The sequence below is a fragment of the Euleptes europaea genome, chromosome 12, assembly GCF_029931775.1.
Source record: "Euleptes europaea isolate rEulEur1 chromosome 12, rEulEur1.hap1, whole genome shotgun sequence".
Taxonomy (NCBI): domain Eukaryota; kingdom Metazoa; phylum Chordata; class Lepidosauria; order Squamata; family Sphaerodactylidae; genus Euleptes; species Euleptes europaea.
This window is the reverse complement of record NC_079323.1, coordinates 11,634,663-11,651,914: the sequence shown is the minus strand read 5'-3', so window position 1 is coordinate 11,651,914 and position 17,252 is coordinate 11,634,663. Positions and strand designations below refer to the sequence as shown.

At 49.4% G+C, this 17,252-nt stretch overlaps 1 non-coding gene across 1 annotated transcript; it reads left to right on the top strand.

The window, feature by feature from the left end:
- The first annotated feature begins 5,478 nt into the window (after positions 1-5,478).
- TRNAA-GGC (transfer RNA alanine (anticodon GGC)) lies at positions 5,479-5,550 on the top strand. The gene has a single exon. It is a non-coding gene; the product is annotated as a tRNA-Ala (tRNA).
- Positions 5,551-17,252: the final 11,702 nt, after the last annotated feature.

The following is a 17,252-nucleotide window of genomic DNA, read 5'->3' as shown; positions in this document are numbered from 1 at the left end:
GCCCAAAGGCTGCTAGCTAAGGCATCCTAAATCCACAAAAGCCATAGCAAGTTTCATGTCTGCACTGAGCAAGACAGTCCCATCTGGAAAACCAGTTACTTTATAATTTAACAGGGCTGGGCTGAATCCCCCCCCCCATTTTCTATAGGGAACTCGAACTACAAATGCATGGGGGGGGGGGGAACCTTTCCCAAGTCTCTTTTTTTCTCCCCCTTCAACCCGCCGGATAGAGACTGCAAAAGTCATTAGCTGCAGAAGGGGCTAGAGAGGGTCTCCAGGGCTCCAACCCCCACCAGGGCTGACACCCGCCGCTCCCGTCCCCAAAGCTTCAGTCCCCTTAAACCTTCTGGGTCAAAAAAGGCGCATTTGCGATGCCCCATCCGATTTGCAGTGCAATCCTAGGAAGTGTTACTCGAGCCCAGGCACTTACTCCAGTCACTTTGGGGCTTCAGACTTAAGGAAACTCTGTTTAGGGTTGCACAATTTAGTTTGGGGAGGGCGGGCAGGGATTCCCGTTGCTTCCTCCGTGGGCTTTACTTCCAAGGAACAAACGTGCATTACTCAGGGCTTTACTTCCAAGGAACAAACGTGCATTACTCCCGTTAGGAAAGAAAAGACCAAGACCACGGCCACACAGCCCGGATAACCTACAAGAACCAGTGCATTACTCAATTCGCTTCCCCCCTCCGTCCAGTATAGCGAAAGACAGCGACCGGCTCAGGATCTGGAAACCCAGGCACCGCGAGCAGGGGGCGCTGTGCATCCCGCGAAGGAGACGCACTCTGCACTTGCTCAGGGGCCCCCTCGACGGCAGGGCTGCCTCCCACCCACCTACCCCGCGCCGATCCCTGGGGATCGATAGCGGAGGGAGGGAAGAGCGACCCCCGCGGCGGTGGCGGATCGATGCCGCTGCAAGCGGCTGTCTTTCTCTCCCCCCCCTTCCCACCCCCCAATTCCCGCGGGGAATCTCCGGCGAGTGGGTTTCTCTCGCTCCCCTGCAGCGGTCGCCGCTCGCCCGCCCCCCACAGCCCCGGGAAAGCCCCCCACCCCCCGTGCCTTCCCAATTGCACAAAGAGGGGGAAGCAACGCGCAGCAAACCCAGAGCGGAGATTGCAAACCGCGAAGAGGGGGGGATCCTTCCAACCGCCCCCACCCCCCAATACACATTTTTGGGGTCATGCAAAAACACATAATACAGAAACACACTTTTGGGGTAACACATTGCAAGTGCCATGCCTCCCTCCGAGAAAGACGGTCGATCCCTGCACGCGCACAACGCCCGGGGCTCGCCAGGCTGCAACCCAAGGACCAGATCTCCCTCCGGTCGCGTTGGAAAGAACCGGTCGGGGGTGGGGGGGGAGACACACAACCCCAGACGGTAGCAAACCCCCCCCCACCTTGCACCTTGCACCGTGCACCGCAAAACCTGGCCTCGCGGGAGCACATGCGCCGAGGCGAAGGCAGAGAGAGCCGGGGGGAAATAAACTGCCCAGGCGCCAGGGACCAGCTGGCTCCAGCAACCGGGTGTATGGGGGGGGGAAGGAGAGACACCCCCCCCCGAGGAAAGGTCGAGTCGCCCGCAGGCTTGCACGAAAGACAACCCGCAAGGAGAACTTTTGCAACTCGCCCTCCCCTCCATGCAAAGACACAAACACACACACAAAAGCCTCCCGCCTTGCAGAGGAAGAGGCGCCGTTGCATCGCCCCCCCGGGTAAGGGGGGGGCCCCGGCAAGCTCGCGCGCTTCCCACGCCGCCAGCCAAAGCCGTGCGGGTGCAAAAGGGCGGCAAGTTTGCAAAAGTCGGGGGGGGGCGGCATTTCCCACCCCGCTCCTCCGGTCCGGCTGCAACGAAACGCAACCCCCGGGCGAGACGCGCTTTGCAAAAAAAATAAAAATAAAACACCCCCCCCAAAAAAAAGCCACGCACCCTTGCAAGCCGGCGCCGGGGGGCGAGGAGGGGGCCATCAGCTCCTGCAGACGGGATCCATCGGGGGGGGGGGGAGAAGCCGCCTGCTCCTGCCGCCCCTGCGCTCCCCTGCCCGGGACTGGTGGCGAGCGGAGATGCGCGCTCGGTAGCAGCTCCCGGCTCAGGGGGGCTCCGAGGGGAGGGGAGGGAAGAGCGGGGGGGGGGAGGGAGCGATTCCCAGCTCCGATCACAGCGCAGCCTACCGGGGGGGGGGGAGAAACCCCTCTCCCCCCGGCCTCGCTGGGCTTCCCGGGGCCGGGAGCAAGCCAAGGGAGGAGCGCGCCCGGACGCCTCTGCTGCTGCTGCTGCTGCTGCTGGGCTCGGTGGCTGGTGCGCATGGGGTCCCTCGCCCACCGCCGGCCGGGGGGGGGGACGGATCTGCACGGGGGTGGTCCGGCTGGCTCCTGCCTTCCTCCTCCTCCTCCTCCTCCTCGTCGCCGGCAGCCCCAATCCGGGGAGAGGCGGCCGCGGAGAGGCGACCTCGCTGGCGCGCAACCCGGCCAGCCAGCCGGGCTCGTCCGCCTGCCTTTGGGGCTGCCCGGGCCGGAATGCGGCCAGGTCTGGGCTGGCGACCGAGGGTCCCGGAACCAGGCAGCTGGGAGGGTCGTCTAGTCCGACCCCCCTGCCCAATGCAGGAAATTAATAGAATCATAGAGTTGGAAGGGACCACAAGGGTCGTCTAGTCCGACCCCCCTGCCCAATGCAGGAAATTAATAGAATCATAGAGTTGGAAGGGACCACAAGGGTCGTCTAGTCCGACCCCCCTGCACAATGCAGGCAACTCGTAGACTCTTAGGGCACTTACACACAGCCCAAATAATGCCCTTTCGAGCCGCTTTCGCTGCACCTTAACGATCGTTTGCAGGTGGGTTTTGCCAGTGCACACAGGAAGAGCCACCTTCAAAGTGCGTTGACAGTGGATCGAAAGGGCATTATTTGGGCTGTGCGGAAGTGCCCATAGAGTTGGAAGGGGCCACCAGGGTCATCTAGTCCGACCCCCCCTGCACAATGCACAAAATTCATAGAGTTGAAAGGGACCACCAAGGTCATCTAGGCCGACCCCCCTGCCCAATGCAGGAAATTAATAGAATCATAGAGTTGGAAGGGACCACAAGGGTCATCTAGTCCGACCTCCCTGCACAATGCACTAAATTCATAGAGTCACAGAGTTGGAAGGGACCACAAGCGTCATCTAGTCCAACCCCCCTGCACAATGCACTAAATTCATAGAGTTGAAAGGGACCACCAAGGTCATCTAGGCCGACCCCCCTGCCCAATGCAGGAAATTAATAGAATCATAGAGTTGGAAGGGACCACAAGGGTCGTCTAGTCCAGCCCCCCTGCACAATGCAGGCAACTCATAGACTCTTAGGGCACTTACACACAGCCCAAATAATGCCCTTTCGAGCCGCTTTCGCTGCATCTTAACGATCGTTTGCAAGTGGGTTTTGCCAGTTCACACAGGAAGATCCACCTTCAAAGTGCATTGACAGTGGATCGAAAGGGCATGATTTGGGATGTGCGAAAGTGCCCATAGAGTTGGAAGGGGCCACCTGGGTCATCTAGTCTGACCCCCCTGCACAATGCACTAAATTCATAGAGTCATAGAGTTGGAAGGGACCACCAGGGTCATCTAGTCCGACCCCCCTGCACAATGCAGGAAATTAATAGAATCACAGATTTGGAAGCGCCACAAGGGTCATCTAGTCCGACCCCCCTGCACAATGCACTAAATTAATAGAGTCACAGAGTTGGAAGGGACCACAAGGGTCATCTAGTCCGACCCCCCTGCACAATGCACTAAATTCATAGAGTCATAGAGTTGGAAGGGACCACCAGGGTCATCTAGTCCGACCCCCTGAACAATGCGGGAAATTCACAACTACCTCCCACCCCACACCCCTCCTCCGTGCCCCAAAGGTGGCCAAGATGCCCTCCCTCTCATGATCTGCCTAAGTTCAAAGAATCAGCATTGCTGACATGGCCATCTAGCCTCTGCTTCAAAACCTCCAGGGAAAGAGAGCCCACCACCTCCCGAGGAAGCCTGTTCCACTGAGGAACCACTTCTGCTCGAGTTGGAAGCCACCTTTCTTCTTCGTAGTTTGATAGGAGAGCCTACAACCCCCCCTCCCCAAAAAAATGATTCACCTTCAGGGCATCCCTGTTTAGGCTGAAGGAGAGTGAATGGACCAAGGTCACCCAGCTATATTCAGGGGTTAGGGATGCCACCCCCCTCCAGGTGAGGGGCAGAGATCTCCCGGGATTTCAACTGATTTCCAGACTACATCGATTGCTCATTTAATTAATTAATTAATCAATCACATTTGTAACATGCCCTGCCCAGCAAGCCAGCTCAGGGCAGGTAACATCATTTGAAATAATACAATACAATACCATCAACAATAAAATACCTAAAACCCCAAAAACAAGATGGCGCTCAAAATACAATTATACTGTGAGAGCCATGCAGGAGGCCCCCAAGTTCAAGATGTTATGCATATAAGAAGGGGAAGGGTATTCATTCATTCATTCATTCATTCATTCATTCATTCATTCTACTTCTCCAGGATAAAATGGCTGCTTTGGAAGGTGGGCTGTATGGCATTATACCCTGCCGAGGTCCCTCCCCTCTCTAAACCCCACCCTCCCAGGCTCCACCCTCAAATCTTTAGTTATCTCCAAATCCAAAGTTGGCAACTTTATCAAGGGATTTGAACTCAGGTCCTGGTCCTAGCCCAGCACTGTAAACTGCACTGGCTTGTTTCTTTAAAGACCCGCACACACACACACGCACACACAAAAACTGGCACATTGTCCACACATTTGGGAGATCACCTCAGTTTGAAAGGGATAAAGAAGATACCCTTTTCAAAATCAGATGGCACCTGGACATACACACCCCTCAAAAATATGGATTCTGGAACACAGAGGTGTCTAGTTTTATTGAATCTCATTTTCATTGTCACAAGAAGCCCAAGGAGATAAAGCAGGCTTTAAATGAACGAGTGACTTTCAAAGGGCTATTATGAACAGCTATTAGATAGATATCAGTTCTATAAATAGAACTTCCATGTTCAGAGGTAATGTATCTGTGAAAAAGAGGGGCATGTGGGTCAACCACAGGGGAAAGCTCTGGTCTCTGTGCCTTGCTTAGGGGGTTCCTGAGGGCCCCTGTGGGAAACACAGCACTGGAGTGATCTTTGGTCTGATGCAGAACGACTTAGACTTCCAAATGCCTCCAATTTATGTGTTTATACCAGTGCTGTAGTGGTTACAGCGTCAGACTAGGATCTGAGGGGGCCAGGTTCAAATCCTCACTCGCTGGGTGACCTTGGGCCAGTCACACACTCTCCGCCTAACCTACCTCACAGGGATGTTGTGAGAATAAAATGGAGAAGAGGAGAATGATGTAAGCTGCTTTGGGTCCTCAGATGAAGGAAATCAATACATTGCAACCTTGTGGAATGCAAATTGGCAAATGTATTGTCTCAGGCAGACTTTAACCACTGGGAGGGGCTGTGGCTCAGTGGTAGAGCATCTGCTTGGCATGCAGAAGGTCCCGGGTTCAATCCCCGGCATCTCCAGTTAAAGGGACCAGGCAAGTAGGTGAAGTGAAAGATCTGTACCTGAGACCGTGGAGAGCTGCTGCCGGTCTGAGTAGACAATACTGACTTTGATGGACCAAGGGTCTGATTCAGTATAAGGCAGCTTCATGTGTTCATGAGTTCAACAATACACACCTTGTCTTGTTTTTTGTTATTCTTAAAGCGATTCTCAAATGAATCCTTATTTTCTGTAACGGGCAAACGTCTCACTCCACTGGAATGAGTGAGCCCGAGAAAAGCTCTTTGGCTTGTATCACATGGTAAGATCTCCAGGAACATCTCCAACCAGAACTGGCAATGTTCCCGGCCCTCTGCCATGTCCATTTCTTGCTTGCTTTTTTTCTTTTTGTACTTGGGTAAGTAGCTGTAATTTACTACCATGTGGTCACTCGCTGCTAAAGCCAGTTCTCTTTAGCTAGATGGACTTTCTGCCCCAGTTGCCCTTATAATTTTTACAATTTTTTTTTTTTTTTACGATTACAATAGAAGACGTTTGTTTTTTATCGGGACTGAACGGCAGCAGAAGCGGTTACTGGCAGCAAATCCTTCCAATCCGAAATGTTAATAGATTTTAATGTAAGCATTTTTCTAAAGAAAGAAGTACTTGAGTTTGGTTTTCAGATCTGAAAACAAAAATGTAGTGCTTGTTTCAGATGTAGCTGGGACTGTTTTACTTTTGTGTAGGAAGTCACACCGCTGGGAGTAAATATTAGAAATTGGGTGAATGTTGATGCTTACGAGTAAGAATTTTTAATAGGCCAAGTGGGAAATGTCAGAAACGCTGGTGTCGTGACATGGTTTTGACATTTAAACCCGGTGACATAGAAAATGGCCTTTACCTTTTAGTACCCGTTCGTGATGGAAATGAATATATTTGGATATTAACTGGCAAATGTTAACATTTGCCATAGTTCTCACACTTACTCAGATCTATTTATTTAGATGTTTATCTTGCCTACACAGAGGCTCCCAATTTGAAAACAAAACCTCAAAAGAAAGAAATTGTATCTATACACCATTGCCACTGTTTTAGAGAATAAAGAAATCAGCCCCTATTAACCAATACCTCATCTACCGAAGGTAGCAGGAAAAGAGGAAGACCCAACATGAGATGGAGTGATTCTCTATGAGATGGAGTAATTCAACATGAGATGAAGATATGGTGCCAAGTTGACCAGAACCAACGAGTTAAAATTAAATCAAAAGAGTTTCCGTGTAGACATTAGGAAGAATTTTCTAACAGAGCGGTTCCTCCGTGGAACAGGCTTCCTCGGGAGGGGGTGAGCTCTCCTTCCCTGGAGGTTTTGAAGCAGAGGCTAGATGGCCATCTGTCAGCAATGCTAGTTCTATGACCTTAAGCAGATGATGAGAGGGAGGGCACCTTGGCCATCTTCTGGGCATGGAGTAGGGGTTCACTGGGTGTGTGTGTGTGTGGGGGGGAGGTAGTTGTGAATTTCGTGCATTGTGCAGGGGGTCGGACTAGATGACCTTGGTGGTCCCTATGATTCTATAAAGGAAGGAACGGCCCTCATTTTGCAAGACCTGAGCAAGGCGATAGGGCATTTTGGAGGACATTGATTCATAGGGTCACCGTGAGTCGGAAGTGACTTGACGGCACTTACCACACACATACCTAGTTCCCCTAAATTCAACATACTCCCTGTATGCTTCAGTAGCTGTCCAGGGCACAGCCTGTTGGTATTCTCCCCTTACTCTATTCCAGTGATCCCCAAGGTGGCGTTTATCGGTTTATCGGCATTAGGACTGACCACTCCCACTTGGGAAATTCCTAGAGATTTGGGGGCAGTGCCTGGGAAGGGCGGCATTTGGGGAAGGGAGGGAGCTCAGCAGAGATGGGATACGAAAGGGTTCATCCCCTGAGGCTGCCATTTCCTCCAGGGGAACGGATCTCTATTGTCTAGAGATGGGCTGTAGTCCAAAGAGAACTCCAGGCCCAACCTGATGGTTGGTAACCCTCCTTGGCACTCATTTGCTCCTTCCCCAAAGCAAAGAACCAGTCTTCGTTCTCTTCCACCTCATTGGAGCAGGAAGTACTTCAGAAGTGGTGAGTCAGCGTGGTGTAGTGGTTAAGAGCAGTGGATTCTAATCTGGAGAACCAGGTTTGATTCCTCACTCCTCCCCAAGAGTGGCGAGCTCTAATCTGGTGAACTGGGTTGGTGTCCCCGTTCCTCTACATGAAGCTTGCTGGGTGACCTTGGGCCAGTCACAGTTCTCTCAGAACTCTCTCAGCCCCACCTGCCTCACAAGGTATCTGTTGTGGGAAGAGGAAGGGAAGGCAGTTGTAAGATGCTTTGAGACTCCTTAACGGTAGAGAAGAGTGGGGTATAAAAACCTCTTCTTCTTCTTCTTCTTCTTCTTCTTCCCGGGAGGCGTCACTGTGGGGACGAAAGTTTGGGAGTGGAGCCTGAAGAAGGCGGGGTTTGGGGAGGGGAGGGATATCATGGGGTATAATGGGGTATAATGCCATAGATTCCACCTTCCAAAGCGGCCATTTTCTCCAGGTGAACTGATCTCAGTCACCTGGAGATCAATTGTAATAGCGGGAGATCTCCAGCTACCACCTGGAGACTGTACCTGTAACTGCCAGAGAATACTTGTGATTCCCTACCTGTAATTCCCAGAGAACCCGATCCCCCACAAACCCTATGTCCCTCTCCTCGCTCCCAAGTCTCTAACACTCACTTTCATTAGCAGGTGTGATTCTGTTTTACCCCATTCTCCCTCTCCCTATCCAGTCACCCACTCAAAAGACCTCACCCCAGTTCTCTGTATCACTTCGAGGTTGCGGCAAAGGCAGGCCCAGGGCTAATCGGTTTGCCTCAAGGAAAGAGCCGGGTCATCTCTGTAGCAAGCCTTGGCTAATCGTGCATAGACGAAGCCTACCTTTGCTGCAGTAATCCCAGGAGCTATGAAATGCAGAGCACAGGAGGCAACGTTTACAGTTCCAGAGAACAGAATAACCCAAAGCAAAGCCGGCTTCCTGTCCCCAGGACCTTTCAGGTTGCACGGGACAAGAGGGAACAGATCAGGTGAAAAAAGAAAAACCACAGCCAGGAAATCGTTTGCAAAGCAACACGACTTGAGTGGAGAGATGAACGGCCTGAGCTCTCTCTCGGGCTGCAGTTCCCTTTCTTTGCCAGAGTAATTTTGTGGCAGCATCTTCTTGCCTTGGAGGTCAGCAGACAGTTGAGAGGAATGCCTGTATAGTATAGTATTTGTCCCATATAAGCCACATATAAAGAAAAACGTCTTTAATCACAAAACTCTACCGGCTGTAATTCCTTAAATACGAAGGCATCTGCATGTTTATCCATCTGCTGAACAACCTGATTCTGATTTTATACAATTTAATTATCTTATTTTTCTTTACTCACGGCAGCTAGGTTTTTCTGTGGTTCCTATATTTCTATTTGCCATGGAAGTATTATGTTCCTTCTTTACCCACCGACCCCCATAAGCCAGACTCACGCTGGCTGGGTTTGAAACATGTGTCTCTGTGTTAAGTGCCGTCAAGTCGCTTCCAACTCATGGCAACTCTATGAATCAATGTCTTCCAAAGCGCCCTATCCTTAACAGCCTTGCTCAGATCTTGCAAACTGAGGGCCGTGGCTTCCTTTATAGAGTCAATCCATCTCTTGTTGGGTCTTCCTCTTTTCCTGCTGCCTTCAGCTCTTCCTAGCATGATTGTCGTTTCCAATGACTCTTGTCTTCTGATAGTATGATCAAAGTACGACAGCCTCAGTTTAGTCATTTTAGCTTCTAGGGTCAGTTCAGGATTGACTTGATCGATAACCCATTGATTTGTTTTTTTGGCAGTCCACGATATCCATAACACTGTCCTCCAACACCACATTTCAAAGGAATCTACTTTCTTCCTGTCAGCTTTCTTCATTGTCCAGCTTTCACACCCATACATAGTAATAGGGAATACGATGGCATTGATTAACTTGATCTTGGTTGCTAGTGAGAGTCTACAGATCCTCACACTTAACATGCCGCCTCACAATCTGCTACCAAAATGGAACCAAGTGATGGCAGTAAATCTGAATTTTGCCATCCAAAGGTTTGCTCATATTTACCCTTCAACTTTGTAAAACTTTCATGATAGCTAGGGTTGTCAGGTCCCTCTTCGCCACTGGTGGGAGATTTTGGGACGGAGGCTGAGGAGGGCGGGGAGGAGGAGGTCATTTTCTCCAGGGGAACTGATCTCTATCTGCTGGAGATCAGTTGTATTAGCAGGAGATCTCCAGCTATTACGTTGAGGTTTGCAACCCTAATGATAGCCCATAATCCTCATATTGTCCAACTTTTCCGCATTTTGAAAGACAACCTGTGTCCATTTCTTGCAGTCAGTTCCAGTGTCATCGGATTTGATTGGCAGTGCGTCTCCTTGCTCTCTGGCAGATAGGGTTGCCAGGTCCCTCTTCACCACCAGCGGGAGGTTTTGGGGGCAGAGCCTGAGGAGGGCGGGGTTTGGGGAAGGGAGGGACTTCAATGCCATAGAGTCCAATTGTCAAAGCTGCCATTTTCTCCAAGTGAACTGAACTCTATTGGCTGAACTTCAGTTGTAATAGCAGGAGATCTCCAGCTAGTACCTGGAGTTTGTAAAAAATACTCACAATACTGGTAACCAAAAGCTAAGGGGGAAAAAACCAGCCCAACTCAATATATTCAACAATTCATTAACAACGTGCTAACAGTGAAAAACAACCACAAGGTGTACAAATATATACAATTATTTAGAATTGATTATCAGAAGCCTAATAGCAAAGTCCAAAAGTCTATCCGAGGCAAATTTTCTTCTAATCCAAATGTGGTCGACAATGTCAAAAAATAGTTGGCACGAAGTCCGATCCAAAGAAGGAGGACTTCATGCCAACTAATTTTTGACATTGTCGACCACATTTGGATTAGAAGAAAATTTGCCTCGGATAGGCTTTTGGACTTTGCTATTAGGCTTCTGATAATCAATTCTAAATAATTGTATATATTTGTACACCTTGTGGTTGTTTTTCACTGTTAGCACGTTGTTAATGAATTGTTGAATATACTGAGTTGTGCTGGGTTTTTTCCCCTTAGTACCTGGAGTTTGGCAACCGTACTGGCAGAGAAAGGAGTTTCCTAGAGCAAAGCTTCTTAAACTGTGGGTCGTGACCCACATTTTATTTTATAAACCTATATACCCGGGGTAGCGTAAAAATTTCTTGGGCGGAAAGGGGTCGCGAGTGGAAAAAGTTTAAGAAGCCCTGCCCTAGAGCAGGGGATCTCCAACCTTTTGGAGCCTGTGGGCACTCTTAGAATTCTGACAGTATGATGACCTCTTCTCTGTGGGGCCCTGCTGCCACGTATCTTACAAGACTCAAAGAGCAAAGGTGGCCTTAGTAATTCCCGGGGCAAAACTCCAGGATGGGGCCCCAGGATCGCTGCCACCGTACTGCTGCCACCACCCCTCCCTCCTGGGCCAAGCAAGGTGTGGCCCTTTCCCTGTGTGAAGAGGGTGGGAATTACTGCAAGCCTGCGGTCTAGGCCCCAGACAAGGCAGGCCCTAGCAGCTGCAGGATCCCACTTTTCTTCTTTCCCCCCTTCTTGGGGGGACGAGGACATGGGTTGTCAGAGCCCCTGCCAGCATGGGGCCTGGGGCAGCTGCCCCTGTTGCTCATGGGCTGAGACGGTCCCTGTCAAGGAGACTGTGAAATAACATAAAAATGTGGAATGAGCTTTCCCTTTCATTTTGTATCCCGCAGATGTTTCTGCGAAGTAAGGCTACACCCACTATGATCCTGTCTCTTTATCTTCCTCCTCCTTAATATACAGTACGCTGCGAGAGGGACGGGTTATAAATGCTATTAGTAGCCGTCGTTAATTCAGTTTTCCTCATTAATCAATCCCCCTGGCCCTGTAACGATTTCTGTGTTGCTCTCCTCTGAACTGTCTCCTGCAGAGATGGAGTTCTCCTGATTAGCGGCAACGCTCTGTGTTCCTATGGGGATGTGCTCCTTTCCAGAACACTGCCTGCCCTCCTAGGATAGTCAATAAGCCCCCTTTTTAGAGGACAGTACAGTAACGGCCTATAGAATAATACTATAGCCTGAGAGCCAGCATGGTGTAGTGGTTAAAGTGTTGCCTGGCACAGCGAGCCTGAGTGCCTGCGTGCGATGCGGAAGTGATGGGGATGCTCTAGCGATCCTTTTAGCCAAGGGTGCTAGGGCGTCCGCGTCACTTTTGGGTTTACCCAAAAGTGACGCGTGCGCCATGTCTGCATGTGCGTGCCCGCGCATGTGCCCGCAGTGCCCATTGGCCCTCAGCTGGCTGGCAGTCAGCCCGGTGGATGGGCGGTAGTTTACCCGCCACCACCGGGCAATTGGCAACCCTATTGCTGGGTGACCTTAGGCCGGTCACATACAGCTTTTATGCATGGCTGTTTCCCTCACGGTCACCTCTCTGATGATGTTGGGTCTTTGTTTGGATTATTAGGCTTACCAGATCCCATGGCTCCATTGGCGGGAGCTTTTCTGCAGCGTGCGGTGTGCCTCACTTCTTTCTTTTTATCCCTTAGAAGCTCCTTGATCCATTGATCTTGAGCAGCATATATCTAGTGTTTGAGGGATATAAGGACTGAAACAAATCTTGCCACTGACAATGTAGCCTTGGGATCCCTATCGCTTAGTAGAAAAGGCATTATGTCAGACACAGAGGCATTAGATTTGTATGTTAAAAGGGGGGAGATATAATGTGATCGAAGTTCCTCGTAAAAGCGGCATTCCAAAAGGGCATAAGCTAGGGAATCGATAGAGCCAGAAGAGCAAACCTCACTTCTGGGTTTAGTTGGAAGCGACACAGACACTCTATCAATCTCTGCAGAAACTTTATGGTTTCCATAGAGTTTTTGCGGAGGTTGCTAGAACGTCCACGTCGCTTCCAAGTAAACCCTGAAGTGACGTAGGAGTGCCGCGTGGGCACACATGCACGAGTTGCCCGCCAGCCCTCAGCTGGTCGGGCAGCCCTGTGGATTGGCGGGATTTTACCCACCACCACCGGGCACTTGGCAACCCTATGGATTATGCATGTTGCCTCGCTCTCCCCTTGCATTTCCCCATGTTTTGCTGCTTTTTCAAATTCGAGATAAAACAGGTCCCTAAAAACCCGGGCAAAACGCGGGGAAACACGGGGAGAGTGAGGCAACCTCTGACGGTCGGAAACAGCATGCATAATTCAAACAAAGATCCGAAGTCCTCGGATGGGTGATGGCAAGTTAAACAGCTACGCATGAAAGACCCTGGCAAGTACACATGAGCCTCGACCCTGGCAAGTACACATGAACACATGAAGGTGCCTTATATCAAATCAGACCCTTGATCCATCATAGTCAGTATTGCCTACACTGACAGCATCTTTCCAGGGTCTCAGGCAGAGGTCTTTCACATCACCTGCTTGCCCGGTCCCTTTAACTGGAGATGGCGGGGATTGAGACTGGGACCTTCTGCATGCCAAGCAGATGCTCTCCCACTGAGCCATGGCCCCTCCCCATTTGGATGGGAGACCTCCAAGGAATACCAGGGCATGGCTGGAGGCAGGCAATGGCAAACCACCTCTGTATGCTCTTGCCTTGAAAATCCTGTGCAGCTGCCATAAGTCAGCTGGGACTTGAAAACAGCAAAATAGCAATAACAGTAGCCTGAGGAATACTTAAAAGTGTTTTCAGGGAAAGGCTGGAAATTTAGGGATGGACTGTACCACGTGGCTCCTGGTTTAAAGACTCAGAAGGAAGTTGTTGTTCCTGCAGGCGACAGGCATAGATTGCGGAAGGTGGGTCGACAATTTGTGTGCCGACAATCGTAAACAGGCAAATGCTAAACATCTGTGCCTGGATCCCAACGACCTATTGTAAATACGGTGTTTGTGTAGACTTCGAGATGATTTCCCACGTTGGATTAAATTTTGAAACGAAACCAGCTCCGATGTTGCATTTCCTAGTTTTAAAAATACTTCTGGGAATGGAGCCAGGAAATGGGCAAAAATACTGGGAGGAGTGTTTTTATTTTATGTTTTGTTTTTTAGAGGATTTGCTTTGGTAATCTCGGCATTTATTTGTTTGTTTAGATATTTACACCCCGCATTTCCCTCCCCAGCGGGACCTCGGAATGGCTTATAACATTGTTCTCCCCTTCTCCATTTTATCCTCACTACAATCATCTAGCCCGATCTGGTCAGATATCAGAAGCTAAGCAGGGTCAGCCATGGTTAATACCTGGATAAGAGATAGGGTTGCCAACCATCAGATGGTCTTAAAAATTTCACCTGTGCTGTACTGAAACTAAGCAACAAGAATAAACCAGCACTAACATTTGAACTTAACTAGTTGTATTATACATTCTCAAATATAATAACCAAAAAACATTCAACAAACATGAAATAGACCACACTGAGGACAAAAGGACTTACCTGATTGTTCCTTCATGTCCTCAGTGTGGCCTATTTCATGTTTGTTTGTTGCATGTTTTTTGGTCATTATATCTGAGAATGTATAATACAACTAGTTAAGTTCAAATGTTAGTGCTGGTTTATTCTTGTTGCTTAACCATCGGATGGTGGGTGGAGATCACCCGCTATTACAACTGATCTCCAGGCAACAGAGATCAATTTACCTGGAGAAAACGGCCGCTTTGGAGGGTGGACTCTATGGCATTATAATCCGTTGACGTCCTTCCCCTCGCCCAACCCCGCGCTCATCAGGCTTCACCCCCATAAACTCCAGGTATTTCCTAACCTGGAGCTGGCAACCCTAATGAGAGACCACCAAAGAAGTCCAGGGTTGCTATGCAGAGGCAGTCAATAGCAAACCACCTCTGCTCTTGCCTTGAAAACCCTACAGGATCATCATAAGCTGCAACTTGACAGTACTTTCCACCACCACAACCCTGGGTGTGTGTGAGAGCTTGACCTGGTCCACAGTCACCTAGTAAGCTTCCATGGCAGAATGGGGATTTAAACTGGGGTCTCTCAGACCCCAGCCCAACACTAGCCACTACAGTATACTAACTATACACCTAGCTTTGATTTACATGAGCCCTTACCCCATTTTGGGGAAGGAATTAGTGCATGTATATGCACCTATGAGCCGGTGCATGGAGTGACCTTGTCACAACTTTTCTGTTGGCTATCTCACCACTTAGCATGGCCCAGGGCCTTTTCCATCGTCGCTCTGGCTACTACAGCATGGTGTAGTAGCTACTACACCACTACTACAGTGTAGTGTAGAGCTGTGGACTCTAATCTGGAGAACAGGGTTTGATTTCCCACTCGTCCACATGAGCAGTGGTCTCTAATCTGGTGAACCAGGTTGGTTTCCCTGCTCCTACACATGAAGCCAGCTGGGTGACCTTGGGCTAGTCACAGTTCTTTTTGAGCTCTCTCAGCCCCACCTACCTCACAGTGTGTCAATCAATCAATAATTTATTTGCAGTCATAGACCATCAGTGTGTCTGTTGTGGGAAGGGAAGGTGATTGTAAGCTGGTCTGAGTCTTCCTTAAGTGGTAGAGAAAGTCGGCATATAAAAACCAACTCCTCCTCCTCCTACTCCTCCTACTCCTCCTCCTTCAGGATGGGTTCCCTTAAGAGGTTAGGGGAGCCCCCTCCTTGGAGATCTTCAAGAGGCACTGCAAGTCCTGTGTGTTTGCCAGGGCTTTCCAGGGGCGTAAAATTGACAGGCATCTTTTAAGGGGGGGGGGAGATCTGGGGTTTGCTTTTTTATTTTTGGTTTTAATTGAAAGCGTTTTTAATTATTATTGTAACCAGCGTTGAATGGGATATAATTGTTTTGATAGATAGATAAATAAATTGTACACATGACAGGGCAGAGGTGGACACACAGATCTTCATCCACCTTGCAAAGAAGACCATCGGAAGAGTGAGTATGCAAACCAGCCCCAAGTTAATTCTTCTTGGAATTTCTCTTTGCCTACACACAAAAGTGCCCCGACAAATCCAGATACGATTAAACCAGTCTGGCCTTTAGAGGTAGCGTACAGTTTTGTTACACACTTATCAGTTTACATCAGTCCGCGAGCTGGCAGGACTCTGGCTAACACAAACATGAAATTAAAAAATCTGAGACTGAAAAGGGGCTTTCGAGCATTCCTGGAAAGATCAGGCTGTCTTGATTTCAGATACAATCTCAGCTGAACCTTCAGCAGCGCCATTATATCCCGGCATCTTGTCATGAATTATGAAGCCCTGACATTTCATCTGTTGCATTAATGCAAAGGGCTCTTTAAGGATCAGGGGGAAGTAAGTTGCCTGTGCGCCGGGCCAAACGTGAGATGCCCCAGCTATTTTTCAGAACAGCCAAGCGTTTGTGTAATGAAAACAGCCCCATTAGTACAAATCCTTCCCCTGGGAAAACCTTGCAAAATTATGCGGCAAATGTAATCAGTTTGTTCGAAATCGCCAATGAAGTGGATTTTAAGCAGGAGAAGTTATTCTGTTATATTGTTTCCAATAGATAGAATAATGCTTCACCTGAATTAGTTTATGACTATACATGTGTGTGTGAGAGAGTGCATGTACTAAGGATGGTACCAAATTTCGCTTTTCACTCACTCTTGTGAGTATGTATTTTTGCAACAAGTTCTCTTTCCTCTTGTCAGTTGGTTTCCCATTAAGTTTACGTAATTTTAAATAGTTTCAGGGGGGTAGCCATGTTGATCTGCAGTAGAACAGGTAGATTTGAGTCTGGTAAAACCTTAGAGCCCAAACTTTTCAGGGTGTGAGAGTCAAAGATGAAGAAGAGTTGGTTTTTTATATGCCGACTTTCTCTACCACTTAAGACAGAATCAAACTGGCTTACAATCACCTTCCCTTCTATCCCCACAACAGACACCCTGTGAGGTAGGTGGGGCTGAGAGAGTGTGACTAGCCCAAGGTCACCCATGTGTAGGGGTGGGGAAACCAACCTGGTTTACCAGATTAGCCTCTGCCGCTCATATGGAGGAGTGGGGAATCGAACCTGGTTCTCCAGATCAGAGTCCACTGCTCCAAACCACCGGTCTTAACCACTACACCACGCTGGATCTCTTTGTCTGATACAACTTTAAATGTTATTTTTGTGCTAATTCCTTACTGGTGGCTGGGGTTGCCAGGTCACCTCTTACCTTTGGTGGGAGTTTATTTCAGGTGGGGCTGAGGAGAGTGATTTGCGTGTGCGTGCCAGTGCATGTGCTTCTGGCGCCATACTGTCACTTCCATGTTTACCATAGAGTTTTCAGAGGTTATAGCTAGAGCATCCTGCGCGATGCCAGAACTTCAACGGGCAAATCCAGAAATAACAGTATCGCACCGGGCACACACGCACATGGGGAGATCTCTCTCCCCTTTCTGCTTCCGCCCACTGACCATCGGCAGGCCAGCAGGCCGCCCAGTTGATTGGCGGGCAATTGCCTGCCACAGTTGGGCAGCTGGGAACCCTATTAACTGCACATAACCATATAAAATGGCATTAAAAATGCTGTGAGAGAAACAAAGGATCTGGGGAGACCAGCAATGAAAATGAGCGAAATGAAAAGATTCCTGGAATGTAGACAAAAATTATAGAGATTTTGAAATACATCGTGGCTAACCAATACATTTGGGGTAGAGAGCCAGCATGGTGTACTGGTTAAGA